The 20,055-nt window shown below is 52.5% G+C and overlaps 12 non-coding genes across 12 annotated transcripts; 9 read left to right on the forward strand and 3 right to left on the reverse strand.

The window, feature by feature from the left end:
- The first annotated feature begins 1,402 nt into the window (after window positions 1-1,402).
- Window positions 1,403-1,476, forward strand: TRNAN-GUU (transfer RNA asparagine (anticodon GUU)). The gene has a single exon. It is a non-coding gene; the product is annotated as a tRNA-Asn (tRNA).
- Window positions 1,477-1,729: 253 nt separating this feature from the next.
- On the forward strand, window positions 1,730-1,801 carry TRNAW-CCA (transfer RNA tryptophan (anticodon CCA)). Its single transcript has one exon. It is a non-coding gene; the product is annotated as a tRNA-Trp (tRNA).
- A 2,315-nt stretch (window positions 1,802-4,116) lies between these two features.
- On the reverse strand, window positions 4,117-4,187 carry TRNAG-GCC (transfer RNA glycine (anticodon GCC)). Its single transcript has one exon. It is a non-coding gene; the product is annotated as a tRNA-Gly (tRNA).
- Window positions 4,188-6,194: 2,007 nt separating this feature from the next.
- TRNAW-CCA (transfer RNA tryptophan (anticodon CCA)) lies at window positions 6,195-6,266 on the forward strand. Its single transcript has one exon. It is a non-coding gene; the product is annotated as a tRNA-Trp (tRNA).
- Window positions 6,267-8,114: 1,848 nt separating this feature from the next.
- On the forward strand, window positions 8,115-8,188 carry TRNAN-GUU (transfer RNA asparagine (anticodon GUU)). Its single transcript has one exon. It is a non-coding gene; the product is annotated as a tRNA-Asn (tRNA).
- Window positions 8,189-8,441: 253 nt separating this feature from the next.
- On the forward strand, window positions 8,442-8,513 carry TRNAW-CCA (transfer RNA tryptophan (anticodon CCA)). The gene has a single exon. It is a non-coding gene; the product is annotated as a tRNA-Trp (tRNA).
- A 4,089-nt stretch (window positions 8,514-12,602) lies between these two features.
- TRNAN-GUU (transfer RNA asparagine (anticodon GUU)) lies at window positions 12,603-12,676 on the forward strand. The gene has a single exon. It is a non-coding gene; the product is annotated as a tRNA-Asn (tRNA).
- A 253-nt stretch (window positions 12,677-12,929) lies between these two features.
- On the forward strand, window positions 12,930-13,001 carry TRNAW-CCA (transfer RNA tryptophan (anticodon CCA)). The gene has a single exon. It is a non-coding gene; the product is annotated as a tRNA-Trp (tRNA).
- Window positions 13,002-13,072: 71 nt separating this feature from the next.
- On the reverse strand, window positions 13,073-13,143 carry TRNAG-GCC (transfer RNA glycine (anticodon GCC)). The gene has a single exon. It is a non-coding gene; the product is annotated as a tRNA-Gly (tRNA).
- Window positions 13,144-14,846: 1,703 nt separating this feature from the next.
- TRNAN-GUU (transfer RNA asparagine (anticodon GUU)) lies at window positions 14,847-14,920 on the forward strand. The gene has a single exon. It is a non-coding gene; the product is annotated as a tRNA-Asn (tRNA).
- Window positions 14,921-15,173: 253 nt separating this feature from the next.
- On the forward strand, window positions 15,174-15,245 carry TRNAW-CCA (transfer RNA tryptophan (anticodon CCA)). The gene has a single exon. It is a non-coding gene; the product is annotated as a tRNA-Trp (tRNA).
- A 4,520-nt stretch (window positions 15,246-19,765) lies between these two features.
- On the reverse strand, window positions 19,766-19,836 carry TRNAG-GCC (transfer RNA glycine (anticodon GCC)). Its single transcript has one exon. It is a non-coding gene; the product is annotated as a tRNA-Gly (tRNA).
- Between the last annotated feature and the right edge of the window lie 219 nt (window positions 19,837-20,055).

Raw genomic sequence — 20,055 nt, forward strand, 5'->3', positions numbered from 1 at the left:
CCAGACCACCAGCAATCTTGTGTTTCACAACATGCCACTGTCACTGGACTTTCCTTCTGGGAAAGCCTAGTCACTGACCTGGCCAGATTCCCTGTCCTCCCCAAAATCCTGGGGAGAAACAGGCAGAGTTCTGCGCCCTCTTTCGCGTCCCTAACGCGCTCCCAACGCGCCCTACAGCCCTGGTCGGGCTCATACCACTGGGGCCTCTGCCGAGGAAGAGCCCCGGAAGCCTAGGGCCAGGCCTATTGCACAGGCATCTTAGACCAGGCCATTCCGGGATTGCTGTGTTTCACGTCCTGCCCTTCAACACTCCTGGGAGGGCTTTCCCTGAGAACCCTCATGTCTCTGCCCTCCCAGGAGGCTGTGGTTCTATGCAAAATAGGGGGTGCACCACGGGCCGTCCCCTTTCCTCTCTCTCGCCAATATCTTTCACCAAAGCTGAGCCCTGCAGGTAAATGTATCTATCTGGCTGAGGGGCCAGGGAGGGCCTTTGCCTGCAGTCTTACAAGCCAGAGTGCAGAGAAGGCAGCAGCTCTGGGACCGGGACTCTGCTCAAAGACATATCTAACATGCCACAGTGGAGCTGAGATGGGCAAGACACGTGTCTCACAGGCTGGCAGCACACCAAGACAGTGGCAGGAAACTATGCTAACAAGGAAAGAGAAAAGTCACGTGTCTCGTGGCCTTCCCACCATTAGACAGTAGTCTGTGCAAGAAAACATCCAACAGTGACAGGACAACCAAGCAAATGACAAACGCTGTGCTGAATAAAGTCATCTTACATGACATTTCGTACAAAGGCCCAGATCATGGGGATGATCGCGCAGAAGCAGCAAGTATCAGAGCCACCGAACCTGAGGTGAGTTACACGAGGAGAAAGGGCGACATGGGGACAGGGGCTAGGGGCTCAGGGAACAGCTAACACAATGCAACCTCGGGTGTGGGGATGCCACTCATTGCGGGTACTGCCCTGGGATTTCCTTTTAGAAAGAATCACTGGTTAAAGTGTAGTGCACAAACAAACCAACTCCTCGATTACACTATTAGATAACATCCTTTAACTGCCCCACCCACCCTGTGTGAGTCTCACCCACTTCCCGCCTGCTCCCTCTAGTCTGAGAGTTGTATCTCCACAAAAAACACACAGTGGGGCTCAATGAGCTGCTCATGTCTGACATGGACACCTAAGCAGTGCTGGATTCACAACCTGAAAGCCTGCAAAGGAAAGTGTGCCCGGCAGAAGATAAGCTGCCTGGCAACTCAGAACCTTCTTCTAAGAGAAGTAAGACATGTCACAATGGAGTCTAAGCCTACCTGTCTTATGCCAGGACCTAAGAGCTGCAGGCAGGAGCACAAAGGTAAAAACATATATTGAGTCCCAACACGCTCACTGCGGTGGTTGGTCTCTGTGGCGCAATCGGTTAGCGCGTTCGGCTGTTAACCGAAAGGTTGGTGGTTCAAGCCCACCCAGGGACGTATGCTTTTGCCTACATCAAGTCCTGAATTAAAACACAGCTGTCTGGCTTTGCTCTTAGAGCTCTCGCTTTGCCTGCGTGACATGCTCTATCTCAACATTTCTATCTTCTCTCATCTCTTCACCTCTAGTCATTTCCACTAATAGGACTGGAAACGGGCCACCAAGCCTTCTACTTTAACCACAGGCGTACTGAGGGCCAATAAAAGGCACAGAAGCATTTCTTGATCCGGGGCTGAGAACTGCATGCACAGGGACCTCGTGGCGCAACGGTAGCGCGTCTGACTCCAGATCAGAAGGTTGCGTGTTCAAATCACGTCGGGGTCACTCTTTGACATTTTTTTCCCCACCAAGTCAATATCTCTGACTTCTAAAGCAAAGCCAAAAGAAGGGCGCTTTGCATTGGCCGGAAATCGAACCTGGGCCTCCCGCGTGGCAGGCGAGAATTCTACCACTGAACCACCAATGCTTCACTTACATAGGCTGAGCAGAGAGCCCTGCCGTAGGCAGTAGTGATGAGGCCCATGCATTCGCATGGGACACCTATGAACAAAGTTTGCATGGCAAGCCTTGGACTGCCAAACGTTCACATGCTGATGGCAGGAATCAGATGCAGGAGTCTGAAACTGTGAATGTTTCTGCTTTTGCTAAGGACAGTGGTTTGGGGCCAGTGTTGTGCTTGACAGAGCACGACATCAGCCTGCTCTCTGGCTGCTCCCAGGAGAAGTGGCTGACAGAAAGCACCCTCCAGACCACCAGCAATCTTGTGTTTCACAACATGCCACTGTCACTGGACTTTCCTTCTGGGAAAGCCTAGTCACTGACCTGGCCAGATTCCCTGTCCTCCCCAAAATCCTGGGGAGAAACGGGCAGAGTTCTGCGCCCTGCGCCCTCTTTCGCGTCCCTAACGCGCTCCCAACGCGCCCTACAGCCCTGGTCGGGGACAGCCCTGGTCGGGCTCATACCACTGGGGCCTCTGCCGAGGAAGAGCCCCGGAAGCCTAGGGCCAGGCCTATTGCACAGGCATCTTAGACCAGGCCATTCCGGGATTGCTGTGTTTCACGTCCTGCCCTTCAACACTCCTGGGAGGGCTTTCCCTGAGAACCCTCATGTCTCTGCCCTCCCAGGAGGCTGTGGTTCTATGCAAAATAGGGGGTGCACCACGGGCCGTCCCCTTTCCTCTCTCTCGCCAATATCTTTCACCAAAGCTGAGCCCTGCAGGTAAATGTATCTATCTGGCTGAGGGGCCAGGGAGGGCCTTTGCCTGCAGTCTTACAAGCCAGAGTGCAGAGAAGGCAGCAGCTCTGGGACCGGGACTCTGCTCAAAGACATATCTAACATGCCACAGTGGAGCTGAGATGGGCAAGACACGTGTCTCACAGGCAGGCAGCACAACAAGACAGTGGCAGGAAACTATGCTAACAAGGAAAGAGAAAAGTCACGTGTCTCGTGGCCTTCCCACCATTAGACAGTAGTCTGCGCAAGAAAACATCCAACAGTGACAGGACAACCAAGCAAATGACAAACGCTGTGCTGAATAAAGTCATCTTACATGACATTTCGTACAAAGGCCCAGATCATGGGGATGATCGCGCAGAAGCAGCAAGTATCAGAGCCACCGAACCTGAGGTGAGTTACACGAGGAGAAAGGGCGACATGGGGACAGGGGCTAGGGGCTCAGGGAACAGCTACCACAATGCAACCTCGGGTGTGGGGATGCCACTCATTGCGGGTACTGCCCTGGGATTTCCTTTTAGAAAGAATCGCTGGTTAAAGTGTAGTGCACAAAAAACCCAACTCCTCGATTACACTATTAGATAACATCCTTTAACTGCCCCACCCACCCTGTGTGAGTCTCACCCACTTCCCGCCTGCTCCCTCTAGTCTGAGAGTTGTATCTCCACAAAAAACACACAGTGGGGCTCAATGAGCTGCTCATGTCTGACATGGACACCTAAGCAGTGCTGGATTCACAACCAGAAAGCCTGCAAAGGAAAGTGTGCCCGGCAGAAGATAAGCTGCCTGGCAACTCAGAACCTTCTTCTAAGAGAAGTAAGACATGTCACAATGGAGTCTAAGCCTACCTGTCTTATGCCAGGACCTTAGAGCTGCAGGCAGGAGCACAAAGGTAAAAACATATATTGAGTCCCAACACGCTCACTGCGGTGGTTGGTCTCTGTGGCGCAATCGGTTAGCGCGTTTGGCTGTTAACCGAAAGGTTGGTGGTTCAAGCCCACCCAGGGACGTATGCTTTTGCCTACATCAAGTCCTGAATTAAAACACAGCTGTCTGGCTTTGCTCTTAGAGCTCTCGCTTTGCCTGCGTGACATGCTCTATCTCAACATTTCTATCTTCTCTCATCTCTTCACCTCTAGTCATTTCCACCAATAGGACTGGAAACGGGCCACCAAGACTTCTACTTTAACCACAGGCGTACTGAGGGCCAATAAAAGGCACAGAAGCATTTCTTGATCCGGGGCTGAAAACTGCATGCACAGGGACCTCGTGGCGCAACGGTAGCGCGTCTGACTCCAGATCAGAAAGTTGCGTGTTCAAATCACGTCGGGGTCACTCTTTGACATTTTTTTCCCCACCAAGTCTATATCTCTGACTTCTAAAGCAAAGCCAAAAGAAGGGCGCTTTGCATTGGCCGGGAATCGAACCCGGGCCTCCCGCGTGGCAGGCGAGAATTCTACCACTGAACCACCAATGCTTCACTTATATAACCTGAGCAGAGAGCCCTGCCGTAGACAGTAGTGATGAGGCCCATGCATTCGCATGGGACACCTATGAACAAAGTTTGCATGGCAAGCCTTGGACTGCCAAACGTTCACATGCTGATGGCAGGAATCAGATGCAGGAGACTGAAACTATGAATGTTTCTGCTTTTGCTAAGGACAGTGGTTTGGGGCCAGTGTTGTGCTTGACAGAGCACGACATCAGCCTGCTCTCTGGCTGCTCCCGGGAGAAGTGGCTGACAGAAAGCACCCTCCAGACCACCAGCAATCTTGTGTTTCACAACATGCCACTGTCACTGGACTTTCCTTCTGGGAAAGCCTAGTCACTGACCTGGCCAGATTCCCTGTCCTCCCCAAAATCCTGGGGAGAAACGGGCAGAGTTCTGCGCCCTCTTTCGCGTCCCTAACGCGCTCCCAACGCGCCCTACAGCCCTGGTCGGGCTCATACCACTGGGGCCTCTGCCGAGGAAGAGCCCCGGAAGCCTAGGGCCAGGCCTATTGCACAGGCATCTTAGACCAGGCCATTCCGGGATTGCTGTGTTTCACGTCCTGCCCTTCAACACTCCTGGGAGGGCTTTCCCTGAGAACCCTCATGTCTCTGCCCTCCCAGGAGGCTGTGGTTCTATGCAAAATAGGGGGTGCACCACGGGCCGTCCCCTTTCCTCTCTCTCGCCAATATCTTTCACCAAAGCTGAGCCCTGCAGGTAAATGTATCTATCTGGCTGAGGGGCCAGGGAGGGCCTTTGCCTGCAGTCTTACAAGCCAGAGTGCAGAGAAGGCAGCAGCTCTGGGACCGGGACTCTGCTCAAAGACATATCTAACATGCCACAGTGGAGCTGAGATGGGCAAGACACGTGTCTCACAGGCTGGCAGCACACCAAGACAGTGGCAGGAAACTATGCTAACAAGGAAAGAGAAAAGTCACGTGTCTCGTGGCCTTCCCACCATTAGACAGTAGTCTGCGCAAGAAAACATCCAACAGTGACAGGACAACCAAGCAAATGACAAACGCTGTGCTGAATAAAGTCATCTTACATGACATTTCGTACAAAGGCCCAGATCATGGGGATGATCGCGCAGAAGCAGCAAGTATCAGAGCCACCGAACCTGAGGTGAGTTACACGAGGAGAAAGGGCGACATGGGGACAGGGGCTAGGGGCTCAGGGAACAGCTAACACAATGCAACCTCGGGTGTGGGGATGCCACTCATTGCGGGTACTGCCCTGGGATTTCCTTTTAGAAAGAATCGCTGGTTAAAGTGTAGTGCACAATAAACCCAACTCCTCGATTACACTATTAGATAACATCCTTTAACTGCCCCACCCACCCTGTGTGAGTCTCACCCACTTCCCGCCTGCTCCCTCTAGTCTGAGAGTTGTATCTCCACAAAAAACACACAGTGGGGCTCAATGAGCTGCTCATGTCTGACAGAAACACCTAAGCAGTGCTGGATTCACAACCTGAAAGCCTGCAAAGGAAAGTGTGCCCGGCAGAAGATAAGCTGCCTGGCAACTCAGAACCTTCTTCTAAGAGAAGTAAGACATGTCAAAATGGAGTCTAAGCCTACCTGTCTTATGCCAGGACCTTAGAGCTGCAGGGAGGAGCACAAAGCTAAAAACATATATTGAGTCCCAACACGCTCCCTGCAGCGGTTGGTCTCTGTGGCGCAATCGGTTAGTGCGTTCGGCTGTTAACCGAAAGGTTGGTGGTTCAAGCCCACCCAGGGACGTATGCTTTTGCCTACATCAAGTCCTGAATTAAAACACAGCTGTCTGGCTTTGCTCTTAGAGCTCTCGCTTTGCCTGCGTGACATGCTCTATCTCAACATTTCTATCTTCTCTCATCTCTTCACCTCTAGTCATTTCCACCAATAGGACTGGAAACGGGCCACCAAGCCTTCTACTTTAACCACAGGCGTACTGAGGGCCAATAAAAGGCACAGAAGCATTTCTTGATCCGGGGCTGAGAACTGCATGCACAGGGACCTCGTGGCGCAACGGTAGCGCGTCTGACTCCAGATCAGAAGGTTGCGTGTTCAAATCACGTCGGGGTCACTCGTTGACATTTTTTTCCCCACCAAGTCTATATCTCTGACTTCTAAAGCAAAGCCAAAAGAAGGGCGCTTTGCATTGGCCGGGAATCGAACCCAGGCCTCCCGCGTGGCAGGCGAGAATTCTACCACTGAACCACCAATGCTTCACTTACATAGGCTGAGCAGAGAGCCCTGCCGTAGACAGTAGTGATGAGGCCCATGCATTCGCATGGGACACCTATGAACAAAGTTTGCATGGCAAGCCTTGGACTGCCAAACGTTCACATGCTGATGGCAGGAATCAGATGCAGGAGACTGAAACTATGAATGTTTCTGCTTTTGCTAAGGACAGTGGTTTGGGGCCAGTGTTGTGCTTGACAGAGCACGACATCAGCCTGCTCTCTGGCTGCTCCCGGGAGAAGTGGCTGACAGAAAGCACCCTCCAGACCACCAGCAATCTTGTGTTTCACAACATGCCACTGTCACTGGACTTTCCTTCTGGGAAAGCCTAGTCACTGACCTGGCCAGATTCCCTGTCCTCCCCAAAATCCTGGGGAGAAACGGGCAGAGTTCTGCGCCCTGCGCCCTCTTTCGCGTCCCTAACGCGCTCCCAACGCGCCCTACAGCCCTGGTCGGGCACAGCCCTGGTCGGGCTCATACCACTGGGGCCTCTGCCGAGGAAGAGCCCCGGAAGCCTAGGGCCAGGCCTATTGCACAGGCATCTTAGACCAGGCCATTCCGGGATTGCTGTGTTTCACGTCCTGCCCTTCAACACTCCTGGGAGGGCTTTCCCTGAGAACCCTCATGTCTCTGCCCTCCCAGGAGGCTGTGGTTCTATGCAAAATAGGGGGTGCACCACGGGCCGTCCCCTTTCCTCTCTCTCGCCAATATCTTTCACCAAAGCTGAGCCCTGCAGGTAAATGTATCTATCTGGCTGAGGGGCCAGGGAGGGCCTTTGCCTGCAGTCTTACAAGCCAGAGTGCAGAGAAGGCAGCAGCTCTGGGACCGGGACTCTGCTCAAAGACATATCTAACATGCCACAGTGGAGCTGAGATGGGCAAGACACGTGTCTCACAGGCTGGCAGCACACCAAGACAGTGGCAGGAAACTATGCTAACAAGGAAAGAGAAAAGTCACGTGTCTCGTGGCCTTCCCACCATTAGACAGTAGTCTGCGCAAGAAAACATCCAACAGTGACAGGACAACCAAGCAAATGACAAACGCCGTGCTGAATAAAGTCATCTTACATGACATTTCGTACAAAGGCCCAGATCATGGGGATGATCGCGCAGCAGAAGCAGCAAGTATCAGAGCCACCGAACCTGGGGTGAGTTACACGAGGAGAAAGGGCGACATGGGGACAGGGGCTATGGGCTCAGGGAACAGCTACCACAATGCAACCTCGGGTGTGGGGATTCCACTCATTGCGGGTACTGCCCTGGGATTTCCTTTTAGAAAGAATCGCTGGTTAAAGTGTAGTGCACAAAAAACCCAACTCCTCGATTACACTATTAGATAACATCCTTTAACTGCCCCACCCACCCTGTGTGAGTCTCACCCACTTCCCGCCTGCTCCCTCTAGTCTGAGAGTTGTATCTCCACAAAAAACACACAGTGGGGCTCAATGAGCTGCTCATGTCTGACATGGACACCTAAGCAGTGCTGGATTCACAACCTGAAAGCCTGCAAAGGAAAGTGTGCCCGGCAGAAGATAAGCTGCCTGGCAACTCAGAACCTTCTTCTAAGAGAAGTAAGACATGTCACAATGGAGTCTAAGCCTACCTGTCTTATGCCAGGACCTTAGAGCTGCAGGCAGGAGCACAAAGGTAAAAACATATATTGAGTCCCAACACGCTCATTGCGGTGGTTGGTCTCTGTGGCGCAATCGGTTAGCGCGTTCGGCTGTTAACCGAAAGGTTGGTGGTTCAAGCCCACCCAGGGACGTATGCTTTTGCCTACATCAAGTCCTGAATTAAAACACAGCTGTCTGGCTTTGCTCTTAGAGCTCTCGCTTTGCCTGCGTGACATGCTCTATCTCAACATTTCTATCTTCTCTCATCTCTTCACCTCTAGTCATTTCCACCAATAGGACTGGAAACGGGACACCAAGCCTTCTACTTTAACCACAGGCGTACTGAGGGCCAATAAAAGGCACAGAAGCATTTCTTGATCCGGGGCTGAGAACTGCATGCACAGGGACCTCGTGGCGCAACGGTAGCGCGTCTGACTCCAGATCAGAAGGTTGCGTGTTCAAATCACGTCGGGGTCACTCTTTGACATTTTTTTCCCCACCAAGTCTATATCTCTCACTTCTAAAGCAAAGCCAAAAGAAGGGCGCTTTGCATTGGCCGGGAATCGAACCCGGACCTCCCGCGTGGCAGGCGAGAATTCTACCACTGAACCACCAATGCTTCACTTACATAGGCTGAGCAGAGAGCCCTGCCGTAGACAGTAGTGATGAGGCCCATGCATTCGCATGGGACACCTATGAACAAAGTTTGCATGGCAAGCCTTGGACTGCCAAACGTTCACATGCTGATGGCAGGAATCAGATGCAGGAGACTGAAACTATGAATGTTTCTGCTTTTGCTAAGGACAGTGGTTTGGGGCCAGTGTTGTGCTTGACAGAGCACGACATCAGCCTGCTCTCTGGCTGCTCCCGGGAGAAGTGGCTGACAGAAAGCACCCTCCAGACCACCAGCAATCTTGTGTTTCACAACATGCCACTGTCACTGGACTTTCCTTCTGGGAAAGCCTAGTCACTGACCTGGCCAGATTCCCTGTCCTCCCCAAAATCCTGGGGAGAAACGGGCAGAGTTCTGCGCCCTGCGCCCTCTTTCGCGTCCCTAACGCGCTCCCAATGCGCCCTACAGCCCTGGTCGGGCACAGCCCTGGTCGGGCTCATACCACTGGGGCCTCTGCCGAGGAAGAGCCCCGGAAGCCTAGGGCCAGGCCTATTGCACAGGCATCTTAGACCAGGCCATTCCGGGATTGCTGTGTTTCACGTCCTGCCCTTCAACACTCCTGGGAGGGCTTTCCCTGAGAACCCTCATGTCTCTCCCCTCCCAGGAGGCTGTGGTTCTATGCAAAATAGGGGGTGCACCACGGGCCGTCCCCTTTCCTCTCTCTCGCCAATATCTTTCACCAAAGCTGAGCCCTGCAGGTAAATGTATCTATCTGGCTGAGGGGCTAGGGAGGGCCTTTGCCTGCAGTCTTACAAGCCAGAGTGCAGAGAAGGCAGCAGCTCTGGGACCGGGACTCTGCTCAAAGACATATCTAACATGCCACAGTGGAGCTGAGATGGGCAAGACACGTGTCTCACAGGCAGGCAGCACAACAAGACAGTGGCAGGAAACTATGCTAACAAGGAAAGAGAAAAGTCACGTGTCTCGTGGCCTTCCCACCATTAGACAGTAGTCTGCGCAAGAAAACATCCAACAGTGACAGGACAACCAAGCAAATGACAAACGCTGTGCTGAATAAAGTCATCTTACATGACATTTCGTACAAAGGCCCAGATCATGGGGATGATCGCGCAGAAGCAGCAAGTATCAGAGCCACCGAACCTGAGGTGAGTTACACGAGGAGAAAGGGCGACATGGGGACAGGGGCTAGGGGCTCAGGGAACAGCTACCACAATGCAACCTCGGGTGTGGGGATGCCACTCATTGCGGGTACTGCCCTGGGATTTCCTTTTAGAAAGAATCGCTGGTTAAAGTGTAGTGCACAAAAAACCCAACTCCTCGATTACACTATTAGATAACATCCTTTAACTGCCCCACCCACCCTGTGTGAGTCTCACCCACTTCCCGCCTGCTCCCTCTAGTCTGAGAGTTGTATCTCCACAAAAAACACACAGTGGGGCTCAATGAGCTGCTCATGTCTGACATGGACACCTAAGCAGTGCTGGATTCACAACCTGAAAGCGGGCAAAGGAAAGTGTGCCCGGCAGAAGATAAGCTGCCTGGCAACTCAGAACCTTCTTCTAAGAGAAGTAAGACATGTCACAATGGAGTCTAAGCCTACCTGTCTTATGCCAGGACCTTAGAGCTGCAGGCAGGAGCACAAAGGTAAAAACATATATTGAGTCCCAACACGCTCACTGCAGTGGTTGGTCTCTGTGGCGCAATCGGTTAGCGCGTTAGTCTGTTAACCGAAAGGTTGGTGGTTCAAGCCCACCCAGGGACGTATGCTTTTGCCTACATCAAGTCCTGAATTAAAACACAGCTGTCTGGCTTTGCTCTTAGAGCTCTCGCTTTGCCTGCGTGACATGCTCTATCTCAACATTTCTATCTTCTCTCATCTCTTCACCTCTAGTCATTTCCACCAATAGGACTGGAAACGGGCCACAAAGCCTTCTACTTTAACCACAGGCGTACTGAGGGCCAATAAAAGGCACAGAAGCATTTCTTGATCCGGGGCTGAGAACTGCATGCACAGGGACCTCGTGGCGCAACGGTAGGGCGTCTGACTCCAGATCAGAAGGTTGCGTGTTCAAATCACGTCGGGGTCACTCTTTGACATTTTTTTCCCCACCAAGTCTATATCTCTGACTTCTAAAGCAAAGCCAAAAGAAGGGGGCTTTGCATTGGCCGGGAATCGAACCCGGGCCTCCCGCGTGGCAGGTGAGAATTCTACCACTGAACCACCAATGCTTCACTTACATATCCTGAGCAGAGAGCCCTGCCGTAGACAGTAGTGATGAGGCCCATGCATTTGCATGGGACACCTATGAACAAAGTTTGCATGGCAAGCCTTGGACTGCCAAACGTTCACATGCTGATGGCAGGAATCAGATGCAGGAGACTGAAACTATGAATGTTTCTGCTTTTGCTAAGGACAGTGGTTTGGGGCCAGTGTTGTGCTTGACAGAGCACGACATCAGCCTGCTCTCTGGCTGCTCCCGGGAGAAGTGGCTGACAGAAAGCACCCTCCAGACCACCAGCAATCTTGTGTTTCACAACATGCCACTGTCACTGGACTTTCCTTCTGGGAAAGCCTAGTCACTGACCTGGCCAGATTCCCTGTCCTCCCCAAAATCCTGGGGAGAAACGGGCAGAGTTCTGCGCCCTGCGCCCTCTTTCGCGTCCCTAACGCGCTCCCAACGCGCCCTACAGCCCTGGTCGGGCACAGCCCTGGTCGGGCTCATACCACTGGGGCCTCTGCCGAGGAAGAGCCCCGGAAGCCTAGGGCCAGGCCTATTGCACAGGCATCTTAGACCAGGCCATTCCGGGATTGCTGTGTTTCACGTCCTGCCCTTCAACACTCCTGGGAGGGCTTTCCCTGAGAACCCTCATGTCTCTGCCCTCCCAGGAGGCTGTGGTTCTATGCAAAATAGGGGGTGCACCACGAGCCGTCCCCTTTCCTCTCTCTCGCCAATATCTTTCACCAAAGCTGAGCCCTGCAGGTAAATGTATCTATCTGGCTGAGGGGCCAGGGAGGGCCTTTGCCTGCAGTCTTACAAGCCAGAGTGCAGAGAAGGCAGCAGCTCTGGGACCGGGACTCTGCTCAAAGACATATCTAACATGCCACAGTGGAGCTGAGATGGGCAAGACACGTGTCTCACAGGCAGGCAGCAAAACAAGACAGTGGCAGGAAACTATGCTAACAAGGAAAGAGAAAAGTCACGTGTCTCGTGGCCTTCCCACCATTAGACAGTAGTCTGCGCAAGAAAACATCCAACAGTGACAGGACAACCAAGCAAATGACAAACGCTGTGCTGAATAAAGTCATCTTACATGACATTTCGTACAAAGGCCCAGATCATGGGGATGATCGCGCAGAAGCAGCAAGTATCAGAGCCACCGAACCTGAGGTGAGTTACACGAGGAGAAAGGGCGACATGGGGACAGGGGCTAGGGGCTCAGGGAACAGCTAACACAATGCAACCTCGGGTGTGGGGATGCCACTCATTGCGGGTACTGCCCTGGGATTTCCTTTTAGAAAGAATCGCTGGTTAAAGTGTAGTGCACAAAAAACCCAACTCCTCGATTACACTATTAGATAACATCCTTTAACTGCCCCACCCACCCTGTGTGAGTCTCACCCACTTCCCGCCTGCTCCCTCTAGTCTGAGAGTTGTATCTCCACAAAAAACACACAGTGGGGCTCAATGAGCTGCTCATGTCTGACATGGACACCTAAGCAGTGCTGGATTCACAACCTGAAAGCCTGCAAAGGAAAGTGTGCCCGGCAGAAGATAAGCTGCCTGGCAACTCAGAACCTTCTTCTAAGAGAAGTAAGACATGTCACAATGGAGTCTAAGCCTACCTGTCTTATGCCAGGACCTTAGAGCTGCAGGGTGGAGCACAAAGCTAAAAACATATATTGAGTCCCAACACGCTCACTGCAGTGGTTGGTCTCTGTGGCGCAATCGGTTAGCGCGTTCGGCTGTTAACCGAAAGGTTGGTGGTTCAAGCCCACCCAGGGACGTATGCTTTTGCCTACATCAAGTCCTGAATTAAAACACAGCTGTCTGGCTTTGCTCTTAGAGCTCTCGCTTTGCCTGCGTGACATGCTCTATCTCAACATTTCTATCTTCTCTCATCTCTTCACCTCTAGTCATTTCCACCAATAGGACTGGAAACGGGCCACCAAGCCTTCTACTTTAACCACAGGTGTACTGAGGGCCAATAAAAGGCACAGAAGCATTTCTTGATCCGGGGCTGAGAACTGCATGCACAGGGACCTCGTGGCGCAACGGTAGCGCGTCTGACTCCAGATCAGAAGGTTGCGTGTTCAAATCACGTCGGGGTCACTCTTTGACATTTTTTTCCCCACCAAGTCTATATCTCTGACTTCTAAAGCAAAGCCAAAAGAAGGGCGCTTTGCATTGGCCGGGAATCGAACCCGGGCCTCCCGCGTGGCAGGCGAGAATTCTACCACTGAACCACCAATGCTTCACTTACATAGGCTGAGCAGAGAGCCCTGCCGTAGACAGTAGTGATGAGGCCCATGCATTCGCATGGGACACCTATGAACAAAGTTTGCATGGCAAGCCTTGGACTGCCAAACGTTCACATGCTGATGGCAGGAATCAGATGCAGGAGACTGAAACTATGAATGTTTCTGCTTTTGCTAAGGACAGTGGTTTGGGGCCAGTGTTGTGCTTGACAGAGCACGACATCAGCCTGCTCTCTGGCTGCTCCCGGGAGAAGTGGCTGACAGAAAGCACCCTCCAGACCACCAGCAATCTTGTGTTTCACAACATGCCACTGTCACTGGACTTTCCTTCTGGGAAAGCCTAGTCACTGACCTGGCCAGATTCCCTGTCCTCCCCAAAATCCTGGGGAGAAACGGGCAGAGTTCTGCACCCTGCGCCCTCTTTCGCGTCCCTAACGCGCTCCCAACGCGCCCTACAGCCCTGGTCGGGCACAGCCCTGGTCGGGCTCATACCACTGGGGCCTCTGCCGAGGAAGAGCCCCGGAAGCCTAGGGCCAGGCCTATTGCACAGGCATCTTAGACCAGGCCATTCCGGGATTGCTGTGTTTCACGTCCTGCCCTTCAACACTCCTGGGAGGGCTTTCCCTGAGAACCCTCATGTCTCTGCCCTCCCAGGAGGCTGTGGTTCTATGCAAAATAGGGGGTGCACCACGGGCCGTCCCCTTTCCTCTCTCTCGCCAATATCTTTCACCAAAGCTGAGCCCTGCAGGTAAATGTATCTATCTGGCTGAGGGGCCAGGGAGGGCCTTTGCCTGCAGTCTTACAAGCCAGAGTGCAGAGAAGGCAGCAGCTCTGGGACCGGGACTCTGCTCAAAGACATATCTAACATGCCACAGTGGAGCTGAGATGGGCAAGACACGTGTCTCACAGGCTGGCAGCACACCAAGACAGTGGCAGGAAACTATGCTAACAAGGAAAGAGAAAAGTCACGTGTCTCGTGGCCTTCCCACCATTAGACAGTAGTCTGCGCAAGAAAACATCCAACAGTGACAGGACAACCAAGCAAATGACAAACGCCGTGCTGAATAAAGTCATCTTACATGACATTTCGTACAAAGGCCCAGATCATGGGGATGATCGCGCAGAAGCAGCAAGTATCAGAGCCACCGAACCTGGGGTGAGTTACACGAGGAGAAAGGGCGACATGGGGACAGGGGCTATGGGCTCAGGGAACAGCTACCACAATGCAACCTCGGGTGTGGGGATGCCACCGATTGCGGGTACTGCCCTGGGATTTCCTTTTAGAAAGAATCGCTGGTTAAAGTGTAGTGCACAAAAAACCCAACTCCTCGATTACACTATTAGATAACATCCTTTAACTGCCCCACCCACCCTGTGTGAGTCTCACCCACTTCCCGCCTGCTCCCTCTAGTCTGAGAGTTGTATCTCCACAAAAAACACACAGTGGGGCTCAATGAGCTGCTCATGTCTGACATGGACACCTAAGCAGTGCTGGATTCACAACCTGAAAGCCTGCAAAGGAAAGTGTGCCCGGCAGAAGATAAGCTGCCTGGCAACTCAGAACCTTCTTCTAAGAGAAGTAAGACATGTCACAATGGAGTCTAAGCCTACCTGTCTTATGCCAGGACCTAAGAGCTGCAGGCAGGAGCACAAAGGTAAAAACATATATTGAGTCCCAACACGCTCACTGCAGTGGTTGGTCTCTGTGGCGCAATCGGTTAGCGCGTTCGGCTGTTAACCGAAAGGTTGGTGGTTCAAGCCCACCCAGGGACGTATGCTTTTGCCTACATCAAGTCCTGAATTAAAACACAGCTGTCTGGCTTTGCTCTTAGAGCTCTCGCTTTGCCTGCGTGACATGCTCTATCTCAACATTTCTATCTTCTCTCATCTCTTCACCTCTAGTCATTTCCACCAATAGGACTGGAAACGGGCCACCAAGCCTTCTACTTTAACCACAGGCGTACTGAGGGCCAATAAAAGGCACAGAAGCATTTCTTGATCCGGGGCTGAGAACTGCATGCACAGGGACCTCGTGGCGCAACGGTAGCGCGTCTGACTCCAGATCAGAAGGTTGCGTGTTCAAATCACGTCGGGGTCACTCTTTGACATTTTTTTCCCCACCAAGTCAATATCTCTGACTTCTAAAGCAAAGCCAAAAGAAGGGCGCTTTGCATTGGCCGGAAATCGAACCTGGGCCTCCCGCGTGGCAGGCGAGAATTCTACCACTGAACCACCAATGCTTCACTTACATAGGCTGAGCAGAGAGCCCTGCCGTAGGCAGTAGTGATGAGGCCCATGCATTCGCATGGGACACCTATGAACAAAGTTTGCATGGCAAGCCTTGGACTGCCAAACGTTCACATGCTGATGGCAGGAATCAGATGCAGGAGTCTGAAACTGTGAATGTTTCTGCTTTTGCTAAGGACAGTGGTTTGGGGCCAGTGTTGTGCTTGACAGAGCACGACATCAGCCTGCTCTCTGGCTGCTCCCAGGAGAAGTGGCTGACAGAAAGCACCCTCCAGACCACCAGCAATCTTGTGTTTCACAACATGCCACTGTCACTGGACTTTCCTTCTGGGAAAGCCTAGTCACTGACCTGGCCAGATTCCCTGTCCTCCCCAAAATCCTGGGGAGAAACGGGCAGAGTTCTGCGCCCTGCGCCCTCTTTCGCGCCCCTAACGCGCTCCCAACGCGCCCTACAGCCCTGGTCGGGCTCATACCACTGGGGCCTCTGCCGAGGAAGAGCCCCGGAAGCCTAGGGCCAGGCCTATTGCACAGGCATCTTAGACCAGGCCATTCCGGGATTGCTGTGTTTCACGTCCTGCCCTTCAACACTCCTGGGAGGGCTTTCCCTGAGAACCCTCATGTCTCTCCCCTCCCAGGAGGCTGTGGTTCTATGCAAAATAGGGGGTGCACCACGGGCCGTCCCCTTTCCTCTCTCTCGCCAATATCTTTCACCAAAGCTGAGCCCTGCAGGTAAATGTATCTATCTGGCTGAGGGGCCAGGGAGGGCCTTTGCCTGCAGTCTTACAAGCCAGAGTGCAGAGAAGGCAGCAGCTCTGGGACCGGGACTCTGCTCAAAGACATATCTAACATGCCACAGTGGAGCTGAGATGGGCAAGACACGTGTCTCACAGGCAGGCAGCACAACAAGACAGTGGCAGGAAACTATGCTAACAAGGAAAGAGAAAAGTCACGTGTCTCGTGGCCTTCCCACCATTAGACAGTAGTCTGCGCAAGAAAACATCCAACAGTGACAGGACAACCAAGCAAATGACAAACGCTGTGCTGAATAAAGTCATCTTACATGACATTTCGTACAAAGGCCCAGATCATGGGGATGATCGCGCAGAAGCAGCAAGTATCAGAGCCACCGAACCTGAGGTGAGTTACACGAGGAGAAAGGGCGACATGGGGACAGGGGCTAGGGGCTCAGGGAACAGCTACCACAATGCAACCTCGGGTGTGGGGATGCCACTCATTGCGGGTACTGCCCTGGGATTTCCTTTTAGAAAGAATCGCTGGTTAAAGTGTAGTGCACAAAAAACCCAACTCCTCGATTACACTATTAGATAACATCCTTTAACTGCCCCACCCACCCTGTGTGAGTCTCACCCACTTCCCGCCTGCTCCCTCTAGTCTGAGAGTTGTATCTCCACAAAAAACACACAGTGGGGCTCAATGAGCTGCTCATGTCTGACATGGACACCTAAGCAGTGCTGGATTCACAACCTGAAAGCCTGCAAAGGAAAGTGTGCCCGGCAGAAGATAAGCTGCCTGGCAACTCAGAACCTTCTTCTAAGAGAAGTAAGACATGTCACAATGGAGTCTAAGCCTACCTGTCTTATGCCAGGACCTTAGAGCTGCAGGCAGGAGCACAAAGGTAAAAACATATATTGAGTCCCAACACGCTCACTGCGGTGGTTGGTCTCTGTGGCGCAATCGGTTAGCGTGTTTGGCTGTTAACCGAAAGGTTGGTGGTTCAAGCCCACCCAGGGACGTATGCTTTTGCCTACATCAAGTCCTGAATTAAAACACAGCTGTCTGGCTTTGCTCTTAGAGCTCTCGCTTTGCCTGCGTGACATGCTCTATCTCAACATTTCTATCTTCTCTCATCTCTTCACCTCTAGTCATTTCCACCAATAGGACTGGAAACGGGCCACCAAGCCTTCTACTTTAACCACAGGCGTACTGAGGGCCAATAAAAGGCACAGAAGCATTTCTTGATCCGGGGCTGAGAACTGCATGCACAGGGACCTCGTGGCGCAACGGTAGCGCGTCTGACTCCAGATCAGAAAGTTGCGTGTTCAAATCACGTCGGGGTCACTCTTTGACATTTTTTTCCCCACCAAGTCTATATCTCTGACTTCTAAAGCAAAGCCAAAAGAAGGGCGCTTTGCATTGGCCGGGAATCGAACCCGGGCCTCCCACGTGGCAGGCGAGAATTCTACCACTGAACCACCAATGCTTCACTTACATAACCTGAGCAGAGAGCCCTGCCGTAGACAGTAGTGATGAGGCCCATGCATTCGCATGGGACACCTATGAACAAAGTTTGCATGGCAAGCCTTGGACTGCCAAACGTTCACATGCTGATGGCAGGAATCAGATGCAGGAGACTGAAACTATGAATGTTTCTGCTTTTGCTAAGGACAGTGGTTTGGGGCCAGTGTTGTGCTTGACAGAGCACGACATCAGCCTGCTCTCTGGCTGCTCCCGGGAGAAGTGGCTGACAGAAAGCACCCTCCAGACCACCAGCAATCTTGTGTTTCACAACATGCCACTGTCACTGGACTTTCCTTCTGGGAAAGCCTAGTCACTGACCTGGCCAGATTCCCTGTCCTCCCCAAAATCCTGGGGAGAAACGGGCAGAGTTCTGCGCCCTCTTTCGCGTCCCTAACGCGCTCCCAACGCGCCCTACAGCCCTGGTCGGGCTCATACCACTGGGGCCTCTGCCGAGGAAGAGCCCCGGAAGCCTAGGGCCAGGCCTATTGCACAGGCATCTTAGACCAGGCCATTCCGGGATTGCTGTGTTTCACGTCCTGCCCTTCAACACTCCTGGGAGGGCTTTCCCTGAGAACCCTCATGTCTCTGCCCTCCCAGGAGGCTGTGGTTCTATGCAAAATAGGGGGTGCACCACGGGCCGTCCCCTTTCCTCTCTCTCGCCAATATCTTTCACCAAAGCTGAGCCCTGCAGGTAAATGTATCTATCTGGCTGAGGGGCCAGGGAGGGCCTTTGCCTGCAGTCTTACAAGCCAGAGTGCAGAGAAGGCAGCAGCTCTGGGACCGGGACTCTGCTCAAAGACATATCTAACATGCCACAGTGGAGCTGAGATGGGCAAGACACGTGTCTCACAGGCAGGCAGCACAACAAGACAGTGGCAGGAAACTATGCTAACAAGGAAAGAGAAAAGTCACGTGTCTCGTGGCCTTCCCACCATTAGACAGTAGTCTGCGCAAGAAAACATCCAACAGTGACAGGACAACCAAGCAAATGACAAACGCTGTGCTGAATAAAGTCATCTTACATGACATTTCGTACAAAGGCCCAGATCATGGGGATGATCGCGCAGAAGCAGCAAGTATCAGAGCCACCGAACCTGAGGTGAGTTACACGAGGAGAAAGGGCGACATGGGGACAGGGGCTAGGGGCTCAGGGAACAGCTACCACAATGCAACCTCGGGTGTGGGGATGCCACTCATTGCGGGTACTGCCCTGGGATTTCCTTTTAGAAAGAATCGCTGGTTAAAGTGTAGTGCACAAAAAACCCAACTCCTCGATTACACTATTAGATAACATCCTTTAACTGCCCCACCCACCCTGTGTGAGTCTCACCCACTTCCCGCCTGCTCCCTCTAGTCTGAGAGTTGTATCTCCACAAAAAACACACAGTGGGGCTCAATGAGCTGCTCATGTCTGACATGGACACCTAAGCAGTGCTGGATTCACAACCTGAAAGCCTGCAAAGGAAAGTGTGCCCGGCAGAAGATAAGCTGCCTGGCAACTCAGAACCTTCTTCTAAGAGAAGTAAGACATGTCACAATGGAGTCTAAGCCTACCTGTCTTATGCCAGGACCTTAGAGCTGCAGGCAGGAGCACAAAGGTAAAAACATATATTGAGTCCCAACACGCTCACTGCGGTGGTTGGTCTCTGTGGCGCAATCGGTTAGCGCGTTTGGCTGTTAACCGAAAGGTTGGTGGTTCAAGCCCACCCAGGGACGTATGCTTTTGCCTACATCAAGTCCTGAATTAAAACACAGCTGTCTGGCTTTGCTCTTAGAGCTCTCGCTTTGCCTGCGTGACATGCTCTATCTCAACATTTCTATCTTCTCTCATCTCTTCACCTCTAGTCATTTCCACCAATAGGACTGGAAACGGGCCACCAAGACTTCTACTTTAACCACAGGCGTACTGAGGGCCAATAAAAGGCACAGAAGCATTTCTTGATCCGGGGCTGAGAACTGCATGCACAGGGACCTCGTGGCGCAACGGTAGCGCGTCTGACTCCAGATCAGAAAGTTGCGTGTTCAAATCACGTCGGGGTCACTCTTTGACATTTTTTTCCCCACCAAGTCTATATCTCTGACTTCTAAAGCAAAGCCAAAAGAAGGGCGCTTTGCATTGGCCGGGAATCGAACCCGGGCCTCCCGCGTGGCAGGCGAGAATTCTACCACTGAACCACCAATGCTTCACTTATATAACCTGAGCAGAGAGCCCTGCCGTAGACAGTAGTGATGAGGCCCATGCATTCGCATGGGACACCTATGAACAAAGTTTGCATGGCAAGCCTTGGACTGCCAAACGTTCACATGCTGATGGCAGGAATCAGATGCAGGAGACTGAAACTATGAATGTTTCTGCTTTTGCTAAGGACAGTGGTTTGGGGCCAGTGTTGTGCTTGACAGAG

The sequence above is a fragment of the Pleurodeles waltl genome, chromosome 4_1 (assembly GCF_031143425.1).
Source record: "Pleurodeles waltl isolate 20211129_DDA chromosome 4_1, aPleWal1.hap1.20221129, whole genome shotgun sequence".
NCBI classification, from domain to species: domain Eukaryota; kingdom Metazoa; phylum Chordata; class Amphibia; order Caudata; family Salamandridae; genus Pleurodeles; species Pleurodeles waltl.